This window comes from Aythya ferina (assembly GCF_964211825.1).
Source record: "Aythya ferina genome assembly, chromosome: 1".
Taxonomy (NCBI): Eukaryota; Metazoa; Chordata; class Aves; order Anseriformes; family Anatidae; genus Aythya; species Aythya ferina.
The window spans coordinates 110,419,435-110,431,358 of NC_140296.1; the positions used below are offsets into that span (position 1 = coordinate 110,419,435).

The 11,924-nt window shown below is 49.4% G+C and overlaps 1 long non-coding RNA gene across 1 annotated transcript; it reads right to left on the minus strand.

The window, feature by feature from the left end:
• Positions 1-2,816: 2,816 nt before the first annotated feature.
• LOC311424760 lies at positions 2,817-6,030 on the minus strand. Its single transcript, XR_014686176.1, has 4 exons — positions 5,956-6,030; positions 4,599-4,723; positions 4,349-4,469; positions 2,817-4,055 (listed from the first exon to the last, which is right to left on the minus strand). It is a non-coding gene; the product is annotated as an uncharacterized lncRNA (long non-coding RNA).
• Between the last annotated feature and the right edge of the window lie 5,894 nt (positions 6,031-11,924).

Consider the following 11,924-nt stretch of genomic DNA (forward strand, 5'->3'; position numbering starts at 1 on the left):
TGGGTGGAAGCTGGCTGCTGCACCCTAAACATCTGAGTGTGTTTTTCTTTCCCCTCCATCCCCATTGCTCTTGCTCAGCTTCTTTTTGCTCTGTAAGTTCCCAAGTGCCTAATGACCTGATCAGGTGCCACCCTTCTCCACAAACATTTGCCTCTGGGAGGATAAACAAGGAGATGTTGGGCTCCCCGTGAGCCACAGCTCCAACTTGCTGTCTGCAGAAGCGGTGGCTGTGCTACGCAAAGCTCGCATGATGTGGACGATTTGTAGCTGATGCATGTGGTGTTCATGGCTTTGAACGACCCCTGAACAGCCAAGAGCAGACTGCCCTAGTGCCCAGCAACATGTTTGGGTCAAATCACAGAGTTTTGGGAATAATACCAGGGCTGAATTGCTCTCGGTTCTTGTGGCAGGGCAGAGAAAAACAGACGGTGCTGGCTTCCTCTCTGGGCATGGGGCACAGGTGCCAGGCAGCACAGACAGGACTTCCACAGGGCGCTCCGTTCAGGTGCACATCAGCTGTTGTGTGGTCCCTTTAAGGCAGTTTTGCTGCTGTGGAAATATTTATAGGATGCTCATCACCATGGTATCTGAGCACTACTGACTAATGGGGCGTATGAAATGCGCCTGGTGTATTTGTTATTAATTTCTTTAATGGTGGATTTTTTTGACATTTTGTTTTTGTTCTCAGCTTCAATTTGGACATGCCGCTTGTGTGTACAGCACCTTTCATGGTGGTGTCCCTTGAAGGCACCGTGGAAGAGATGAGCATGTGGAGGGAGGATAATTAAAGGAATCCTGTCAGCCAGTTCCATCCCTAAGGTTTAGAGGTGGTTTAAAAAAGGAAAGAGGAGGGGAGGATGGTGTTGTTAAAGCCATCAGAAGTTAAAATGCCTTCACCATGTAAAAACAAGAGTACAATGAAACGGTCGGTCACCGTTTCACTACACTCCTGCGACGAAAGCAGGAAAGCAACACTGAGAAGGCAGCGACCGCTTGGACCAAAAGGAGTGAAGGGAGGAAGAGGAACAGTGGTACAAGCCAGGATGAGGGATGCTTTGAGCATGTTAGGATTTTTTTCCCTTGTAGCTAGAAAAAAAAAATCATATTGGCAGTGGTCCTAGAGCAATAATCCCAGATGAAAAACCAAAGTCAAAACTATGACTTTTCCTTGAATAGACAATTCTGCTGGTGCAACGGCGTAGAGCTGAATGCTTCCGTTAGCCCCTTGGCCAGATCTGGCCAGCTGGCAGCTGCCTTTTGCCAAGGAATCCTTTTGTGAAGACAAAAAAAGCGCATTGCAAAAGGGAAGTGGTGTAGAGCAAATCCTTGCTGCAAGATCACAGTCACAGGGAAGCGTTTTATGGGTTTAGCCTTCCTACAAAGGGGTTGCTGGAAAATGCTCTCAGTGTGTACATCCATGCTCTGCACTGTTTTATATGATGGTCCCTGAGGGTTGTTCCACTGAGCACCTGGATCAAAGCATCACAACTTTGTCCACGGGTCTGGTCCATCCGGCAATTTCCAAGCACATCCACATCTCCCCTTTCAGCATTTACCATGCCCCCCTCACAACTACATTACACACGTTTCTGGATGTAGTGCGACTGTCACTAGAACAAAAAAGAAAAACGCCCCTAACAAAGGGATGGGATGGAGTCTTCTGTCTCCTCAAAGCTGTTTGTGACTCTTACACCACAGACCACATGAGCCATATCTGGCTCAGGAGCTGCTGGAGTAGGTCACACACCATCTCACTGCTTTGCAGCCCATGGCCACCTGTGGCCAGCACAACCCATGTTTTGCATCCAAGCAAGCTCCCTTTAGGCATCTCTCTCCTGATGAGTGCTGGTGAGAAACCCAGGGGGCTGAGCACCCTGCAGTTTGGAGAGGGAATAGCATGCGTGAGCACGCTAGCCTACAGCAGGATGCAGCTGGTTCTGCTCAGCCCTTATTATTCTCCACCCTTGAACACCTAAAACTCAGCTCTGGCTGTTTCTTCCCTTGCAAGATTGCATGCCTGGTTCTGTTTTTCTTTACTTTCCAAGTGCCATCAAAGTCACAAGTTTGTCAGACCCTGGGGAAATAGGAAGCAATTCCACTTTGCTGCATCTGTGGGAGATGGCCAGACTGCTAGGTTAGACCTGCAGGTTTGCCTCTGCTTGGAACAATTTTCTGAGTTTTTCCCGACAGAGCCTTTAAAGCTGCATCTGCAGGGTGTGGAAAGGTCAGCCCAGATCCCGAGAGAAACCCGGGCTCTAACAAGTTTCTCTCACTGGGACAGGTAGATGTCCGTGTAATGCCTTTTAACAGCATAAATCAGATCCTGAAATAGAGTGGATAAATGCAGCCAGTCATTTTGCAGCCTTATTTAAGCCACAGGACTCCTCACACAAATCCTTACAATAAGATCAGGCTGTCTACAGAGTCAAAAGCTGCCTTGTGGAAGGTGAAGAGAGTCCAGCTCAAGGACTGACAGACAAGTTGGAAAGGCTGCAGTGACACACCTGGTGCTTTTGGAAGAAGCCAGCACCAACGCTGAGGTTGCTTTGTCCTGGAACAACCGCATTCAGGGCTTCATTTTTTGTAGTTACCTCCTGCTTATAAGCACCTGCCTGAAGAGTGCCCTCAGCTCTTCGCTGTCCATTTGGAGGCCCTGCCAGGTGGCATGACCCCTTGGGGTATCTCCAGGTGGCCAAGTGGCAGCGATGTGCAGTGACCACAGAGAATGAACACTGCTGGAAGCCACTGCAGCGACGTCTGACCAAGAGCGACGCCATCTGAGGTGGGAAGCCAGCAGGTGAACCTGGATTACCCCGTTATTTTCTGGCCCTTCAGCACGCCTGACACTCAGTGAAGCAGCCAAATGAGAGGAGACAGCTCTGGCCGGGAGCAGCGGAGAAGCACGTGTGCCTGTGTCAGGCTGCCAGGCCGCAGCTGCCCATGCACAGGCTGGCAGCGACCGCCCTGCAGAGCCCGCAGCAAGAGGTGGCACAATGCTGGCAGACCCAGCACCTCCACCACGGCCTCTGTGCAGAGTCCTGTGAGGCCAGGCAGCAAGCAGGCTCCTCGTCGCTCCAGCCTTGTCCCTGCAAATATGGTGCGTAGCTCCTCAGCATGGGAAAGAAACTGCTGGCGTTTGTCCAGGCTGGAGATATTGAGCTCTCTGGGGTGGAAAGGGGAGTTTTATTTTTTCCCCAGTGCCATGCTCTCTGCTGGCTGTCCAGGCAAAGGCACCAGGACATTACATGCTGTGCGCCTTGGCTGAGGGGCCATCTCCTCCTCTGTTGTGCTGGGAAGAGTCAACACTCTGTGGTCTGATCCTCCGCCAGCTCCTTCCCGTGTTCCTCTTGCTCTTATCCTTGGCTGCTGTTCTTCAGCGGTCAGTTTGAGCTGGGGATCCTTGCAGGGCTCAGCGTTGTTTTACCCTTTCCTTCCCAGCAGAAGCTCATTTTAAGTCTTCTATGTGACAGTGGCAATGGTACCCAAACTGGCTGGCATGCCAGTTTGGATGGCATGCACCTTGCTCCTGTCCTCTTAGTCTGGCTCTCCCAGCCCCTCGGGATCAGCAGACCGTGTTGGGTGCAAGACGGTCTCTTTTCCACTCTTCTGCTCCTTCCCATTTAGATTCATCTTCAAACCTACAGGCAGGACCAGAGCCACCACCAGGAGTCTCTGTGAGGGCAGTGATGCTCTTACACTCCTATCTCCCCAGTTGTCCATCCCAGAGATGTCCCAGGGCCGCTTCCATCTCTAGGGCAGCATAACACAATTTTGCCATCCTTCAGAGAAGCTTTCAGCTGGCTCTGACTTCTCGGTCTCTACCTAATCAAATCCATGAATTGTTTTTTCAGTAACACGATCCCTTACGGAGCCCATAACCCAGGATGGGCTACATTTCTTAGGCAGACAGTCTACTCCACTTGTGGGAGAGGGAAAAAAAAAAAAAGTATTTTTGCAGTAACTATTCTAATTCAGCTAGCCACTGGTAAAACATCTTCTGATTTGTTTTGCTGTTTCCCAAACATCTTGAAGTGATGTTGTTTCTAGATGAAGATCTATTCTGAGGAAGAGAAAGAGATATCTAAAGAACAAAATGTTCTCTTAAGCCTCAGATCAAGTCCACTTTTCTTCAGTCCAAATTTTTTATTTGCTCACAAAAAAAAAACAAAAAAAACAAAACAAAAACAAAAACAAAAAACAAAAAACAACAAAACAAAACAAAACAAAAAAACAGCAACAACCAACCAAACAAAAAAACCCACCACCAACAGTTTTTCACACATTCTGGTTCTGTGAAAGGTAAGGCATTAATGTGAGCAAGACAATTGTGTGTGACTCATGCGCTCACCTGAGTGCAATTCCTCCTGCAAGCACGCAGGGCTGATTAAACATGTGAACACTCACAGCAGCTCCGACTGGGAATGTGGTTAGTAACTGATTGATGTCTTCTGGTAACAGGGCAAAGGCAACTTCAGAAGCAAACCAAAGCAGATTATATTTGCTAGCTTTGTTATCTGCTTTTCTGCAAACACATCAGCAAGATCTAATAGCAGGGAATTTTAATAATCTTGTGTTCATTAAAATAATAACTTTCTTACCATTTATTACTTATATTTTCACAATCCTCTTGGTCCCGTCACATGGTTAGGATACGCAGCTGACCCCAATGCTCTTTTATACTGGGGATGGCATTTTTATTTGGCTCTACTTCCCATTCTCCTATCTTGTTTGGGGAGAGAAAAGTCTTTACATGGAAGTTTGTGTCTCAAATCACTTTCATTGCCTTGGTATGAACTTCTTTTCCTACTCCTCTCAAAGTCTGGAGTAACATCTAGCCTATTATTCTCAGTGCCCATGAGAAAAAGGAGAAGTTACCACAATTAATATGCACCAAACTGACAATGCTTTGTATTGTTGAACATATGAAAATGTTTCCAGTGTCCTTTTGTAACCCATTCCTAGAGCACCTAGCTTACTGCATAGATTTTGCCAGCACAAGCACACCCACATGGATAGAAGAGACTTAGTTACACTAGGACAATTGTTGTGTGGATGTGATTTGAATTCTTTTGCTATCAATCATAGGCAAAACAACAGGAATAGCATTTGTGTATTGACATCAGGGATTTTGCAGCATAATGCATAATTCAGTTGGTTAGGTGTGTGATATTTCTCTCCTGACACCGCTAATTCTTGCCAGCAAGCCTCACCCTCTCACCCTGCGATTTGCTTTTAGCTGCTGTTTCCATCAAACAGTCCACAAGGATACAAAATACTAAAGGGCTCACGGTTAAATTAGATTGCACAAAAACAGGCGTGCCATGCAATTTCCTCCCACCCCAAATGTGTATTTCATAACAGGGAACGGTATTTGTTACCATTTTTACATTTACCTCTCCCCATTAGATTCCTTTGAAGTTGCTCAGCTTTTTTTGTTTTGTTTTGTTTTATTTCAAGTCCAAGCACAACAGCATCAATATATGCTAGGCTGATTCAGTGCCTCCTCACCCCCCTTCCAAAAACATTTACTTGCTCCAACATGGGAGCATGTTGGTTCAGATGCCCTGGAAGCCCACCCTCGGGTGAACTCACCTGGAAGGGGAGTTTATCTCCTCTGCTGTGTTTGCATAGCTCCAGAGATAAGCTATCAAAAGTGGTTTCTTTGTTGGGGGGGAGGGAGAGGAGGAAAGAAGAAGGAGGGAGCTAGATATAGGTATCATTTGTCAAAACATTAGGCCAGCTGACATGCTCTGAAGTACCTGGAAATACAGGCAGGCTATTAAAAGGCATCATTTTGGAGAACCTGATGATTTCAAATCGAACCAGACACGACTGTGAAGTGTGAAAAACAAAGAACTTGTACTCAATAAAACAAAACATCACCCATGACTGCACAGCCCTTCTCAGCAACCTCACTGGCACTGGAGCAGCCAGGAAACCTATGAGATTTTTTACCTGATAATCCTCAAGGACCAAGCTCTGTCCAAACTCCCAAATACCAAATTTCCTTCCAATCCCTAATGTTTCATGATTCTGTGATACAAAAATGACCGGTGTGGGACACTCCCTTGCTTTTGTAATGGAGTGCCACCAGGAAAATGTGCTTAGCCTTCTGTCATGGCCCAGAGGCATTAGGGTATCATCCTTACAATGTGCAGCTTTCTCTGCTTGCAGGTGATAAGGGGAGGCCAGGTGAAATGCCCAGGGACACCTGAAGCACCTGAGGCCAGGTGTCCACAGCCACTTTTTGGCCCTTCTGTTATCACCAGTCCTGGTGCTTCACCCCCGGGGAACTGGGTGCTGCAGGGCTGGGCTGCTGCAGCATGCTTCATGCCCGTCACCAGCTGTGCTGGATTTGTCCTCCTGTAAGGAGAACAGGTCCTGACCTCCGCCCTCGTGAGCCCTAGCCCTACCTCCAGCCCCGAGCAGCTAGGCTCTGTCCCACAATTTAGGGGAGCCCCTGTGTGCCCCGCCAGCTTCACTGGCCACGTAATGTGCTGTGGCTGACGCGGGCAATAAGAGACTGGCCTGAAAGCCGATGCATTACAAATGATTTATTGGTCTAATAAAGAGCCTCAAATTACCCACCGCCTCCTTCCTCTCCCCCCTCGCCCCAAGGAGCAATACAGCTACTGTACAAACATTTCCTACCTCACATTATGTAATGCAACCAAGAAGAAAAACAAGTATACGGCCCCGGCGGGACCCCCGTCTGGCAGGTCCCCCCGCAGCAGGCTGGTGGGCAGCAGACATTGCAGCCATGGTGCAGGCACCGGGGCAGAAGCATCTTGCTCCACCCGTGGGCACAGAAACAGCTTTGCTGCTGCTTTCTCACCCCCTCCGTAGCGTCTCTTTCCTCCTGCATCAGGGAGGAAATGGGAATTGCCAGCGCTCTGCCCACAGCTTCTGCCCTGCGCTGCCCCCAGCCTAGCAGCTCGAGCCCACCAGGCCTGCCTTGCCTCCCAGCTCGCTTGAGCTTCTCACCAGGCACAGCTTCTTGCCAGGCACGAGGCAGGAGCAATAAATTAACCTACTTTGGGTGGCCTGCAGGCCTTAACGAGCAGCCGTCGCCAGCGGGCTCATGGAGTCTCAGACAAGGGCATTGCAAGACAGCGGAATGTTCGCCTCCTCCTCCGCTGTGATCCTGAAGACCAAGAGGTCTGATGAGGTGAACTGAGGACAAGGCAACAGTCTTAAATATTCAGCGTCAAATTATTTGAAGTGTGGCAAAGGAAAAGAAAGAAGAAAAAAAAGAAAAGAAAAGAAAAAAAAAAAAAAAGCTCCAGCTAAGTTGTTCTTCCAGGCATTTTAGCTTCAGCAAGTGACAAAAGCCCAACTGCAAAGCTCTCCTCTTCCCTCCCCTCCTCTCTTCTCTTCTCAAAAGTTTCCCAGGCTGCTGCCACCAACCTGTGCCTGAGCCCAGGAAGTGTTCCCAAGTCCCACTGGGCTGGTGGGAACCAATAATGCTTAGACAGGACTGGGGAAGATACAGAGACCTGGGAGCTGAGGGACACTTCTGTGGGATATGAATTGCCTGGTCAGGGCAAACAAGAGAATACGAATGCTGATGATGATGTTGTGAAAGGTGTATTTATATTCCTTGCAAAGCTGACCTATTTATATGCATAGGAACTTGAGCCCTTGGGAAAAATTGGATAGTACTGCTAGGAATCAGGCACTGAAGCAGCCCAAGGTCTTTGCTTTACACACCCAGACAGCCCTGGGCAACCACACTTAACCATCCCAATGGCTGATATTCATCTCTTACCTTTAACCAAAAGGCACCCAGCTATGCCTAGGTGGGACTGCCCTTAGGGAAGAAAAGCAGTCAAAGAGGAGACTTAAAAGCTTGTTGGTCCTAAAACACCCAGCCCTCCCTGTCTCCAGTTGGTTCCCGGGTATGCACAGGGGGGATTTTACTTCCAGACATCTCGGTAACAGGAGAACTCTATATATAGCTTGTTTTTTCTTTGTGTCTTCCCTTCATTTACACAGGAAGGTGGCTGAGATAGGTTTTACAGATCCCACTACATTATAGTTCCTGATGATACTTAGGGGCAGGTCCCAGGGCTGAAATCTGTAGCCCACAAACAAGAGAGGATGACAAGGTCCTCTGGCATGAGCCAGAACATCCTGCCAGATGCGTGCTCATCCCTTGCAGTGGTGGCACCAGGTGACGGATGTCATCTGGCCCTCAGCAAGGCCATCGCAGCCCATGTCCTTTCCCTGGCTTCCCAGCCACCCGGGCTTAACCTGCCCCAGTTCCACCACAGCGCTCAAGCCCACATGTGTGATGCCTCCTTTGTCAGTTATTGAAATAAGTTTCACACACCGTTGTGATTTCAGATCAAGATTTAAGGAGCCCTGTTTAATTATGCACAATGAAGTACAGCAGAAGCCTACTTCTCCTTCCTGGGAGGCCTTGGTGTGATTTTTCAGCTGGCAGTGGAGGGAGGTGCAGCTTGATTTTCTAATGCTCTCCTACCCACTCCCCAAAATGCTCAATTCTTTTCCAGAGTAGAAAGATGCTTACATCCACACACTTTCCAAAAACCTCTCCCCCAGGAATCTGAGATAAGGGGGAATCTACACCTCCTCTACTCCCACTTCTCATCTCTTTCACCAGAGAGGTGCCAACTCCTACCTCCACCAGCTCATGTGTGTTGTATTTTCACACACGCTAACTGGTGCTTTCTGCCTTGTTGTCCCTCACGCTGAAGAAGGCTTCCCATAAACATCTGAAAAATTGCTTTCTCCTCCTCCTCCTCTAAATCCCTACCACAGCACACCTGAGGACTGCAAAGAACTCCATAAACCATCGGCAGCTGCTGTGCAGAGGATATCACCCATCATGCTGACCAGTAAGGATGCATCAGTCTGCTTTTGCCCTCTCCGTATACACCTTCTCTAAGCACTGACTATTATTCACGGGCCGTACAGTGCAGCTAGCACAGAATACTGGGTTAGTGGGTCCCAGTATGCCCATTTGCATGTTCTGTTAAGTGGGACTGTAATAAATGGCAAGCAACGCTGAGAAGCCTGGTTATTAATAATTCCCTACACCCATCTGCTCCCTTCTGTGGTGTTCTGCTGCTCGATGCTGAATAGACGGAAGAAGGCTGAGCTTGCCTAAAGCTACAACAGCAGGTTTTGGTGGCCGAGGGGCCAGCCTCAACCAGCTGCCATGCAAAAAAAAGGAGCCATCAGCCTGAGGAGCAAGCCCACGGTGCAGCAGCAGCGCTTGTCCTTGGGCTTTAGCCCCTGGCCGCCTGGTTGAGCAGCGTGGGTCACAGCACCCACGTTTCCTGTGCCAGGCTGCATGCCAGCTCCAGCCTTCACAGCACCACCACAGAGCCCCTGGGGCTCTCTCAGCATGGGTGATAACAAACTTGCAGTGCTGGCTGGGAATTGCTAGGGAGCCAGCAAGTGCTGGTGGTGCTTTATTATTACTGTTATTTATCATTATTTGCATTGCAGTTGTGCCCTGGAGCCTCTGTTAGGGTTAGGATGCAGATGGTCAGGTCCAGAAAACATTCAAAATTTGCAGCTGGGTACAAGGCGTGTGCTTAGCCTCCCGTGAAAGGGCACTGCTGTGCACACTGAGGAGCCTCTAGCCCCATGTGCCTTAGTCTCTCCTGCTGCCTTAACATTCCCTCTTCTGAACGTGGCATTCTCCTTGGATTCACCAGCCCTAGGAAAGGCTTTGAGGCTGAGCAGGAATGCTTTTATTTCTGATTAGCAGAGGATCCTGGCCATCCCTCAGCACCCCCTGGATCAAAAAGCAGTCCAGAAACTGAGGAGACACGGTGTAAAACCCACCAGGATCCCCAAATCTGAAGAAGGGTTGCACTCAATGGGTTCACAGCATCTCTCTCACCTGGCACCACTGCAGCAGAGGGGTGGTGGTCATGGCTGGTGGGGAGTAGCTCTTCTCCTGCAGGTCAGCCCATGGGCTCCTGGCCAAACAGCCTGGCTCTCAGCGTGGCCGCTGGGAAGGAGAACAGCCTGGACAAAGCACGATCTGCCTTGGCTGCTGCCCGTCTCTCAGGCCTCCCTGTGGGTTGTGTGGACAAAACCCATGCCAGAGGAGCTCTGCAATTTCTCTCATTCCCACAAAGCAAACACCCCGCAGACCCAGGAGTTCCTGAGGCATAATGTGGCAGATATCTAATGGCACATAGTAGTGCCAGGCAACAACTTAAGAAATGCAGCAATGATTGCCCTGTTACATTAGGGCCACTTTTTGCTATTTATTCAGCCCCATTACCATTTGTCAGAGCAAATGGAAACTGGTCACTGTCCCAAGGAATTCAGACTCTTTCAAGCAGGCACTGCCATAAAAATTCAAAGTGTGGGATGTAGGGATGAGCTGAAATTGCAGCTGAGGGGGGTGAGGGGATCTGGTGCAGCATTAATGTCATGACACACATTAAATTTGACTAGGACATCAGGCCAAACACTACTGTGCTTCGAACATCTACGAGATCATCTCTGCTGACCAGTTCTCATTTGCGTTGTCATTTCTTCACCTGTACACCAGTACAGCCTCTGTTAAGTCAGCACCACCACTCTTCATGGTGGACTAGACCTCAGCTGGGTGCAGAGCAGAAGAAGCCTGTGGCCCCCGTGGGACCGCCACAGCAAACATGCAGGTCAACATCTGCCTCCCACCCCATCACTGGGCCTTACCAATCCTTGTGAGCTACTAAAAATTTGTGCCCTCCAACACATGGCACCTGGTCTGATGTGACTGTGTGCTCTTGGATAAAGGAGCATTTAAAATGCTCGGTGCTGAAGTCTAGTCAAGGAAAAAAGCTTCCCTGCTAAGACTCACTCCGCGGTAAGTTTATTAGCAGTGGGACTTCCTTGATAACATAGGTGGGAGAGGGCAACTTGCCGGTACGTGTGGGGAGACAGGTTTCCACCGCTTGATCAGCTGGCAAATCTCAGCGGGGACCATGCCTCCAGCCTTCAGCAAGCCTGGCTCAGCAAGGAGTAAGTGAATCTTGCTGTATTTAAAAAGATGGTCTCAAGGGTTCCCTTTTAATCTCATCTCTGTTTGCAATTCCCCCTTCTGAGCCTATGAGCAACATTTCTTTCCCCTTCAAGTGCTACTCTGCTCTGTTCAATTTTCTCTTCATCCCTCCCTGCCCTCTCCTTCCCTCTGCTGTCCCCATCCCCATGTTTCTTTAATGGAGCTTGAAATTATAATACAGTGATTCAGCTTCCTTTCATGTCTGCCAAGAGTCAGCGGCGCTGCCCTGGAAATAGGGCTTGCTGGTTTTCGCAGCGCTGCCTTTGCTCGCTCAGGCAGCGAGACTGGGGACCTTCCTCCTGCCACAGGTCACAAAGCGAGGAGCTTCCCCAGGTGCTGCTGGGCTTGGGCTGAACACCATGAGGAAAAGGCTTTTTGCCTTCCCAAAGCTTCATGCACTGCTGTGCTGGGGCTGTGACTCAGCCAAAGCTGATGCCCAGACCTGCCTCCCATAAAGCTCTCTGGACCCCATCAGGGACACTCTCAGAGATGTGCCTTCTGAAGGTATAATGACTGGAGGTTACACGCAGGCTACAGCCCACATTTCATTCCTTGTGGCACAGCAGTGGAGCTGGCAGGTCATGAGAAAGTGTCCTTCTGGTCCTCCCGATGCCTGTGGCTGCCCGCTGACACCTCTCACTCTCTGCCCTGGTTGGTCCTCATTCTTTTGGCTTTCATGGCACTAGACATACAGCCCCATGTTTCCACTTCTCACTGCTCCTCCCTGCTGTACAGACCTACCATGCCCCTTCCTCTGCTCCATGTATGCTGTTATCCCCATCTTGCCTTAATCCCCAGTGCACCACTATCCCTCCCCAGGGACACAGCACACTCCGTGGAAGAAACATCTGCCAAACGTCCTCTCTGCCATCAGCCTAAACTCACTCTT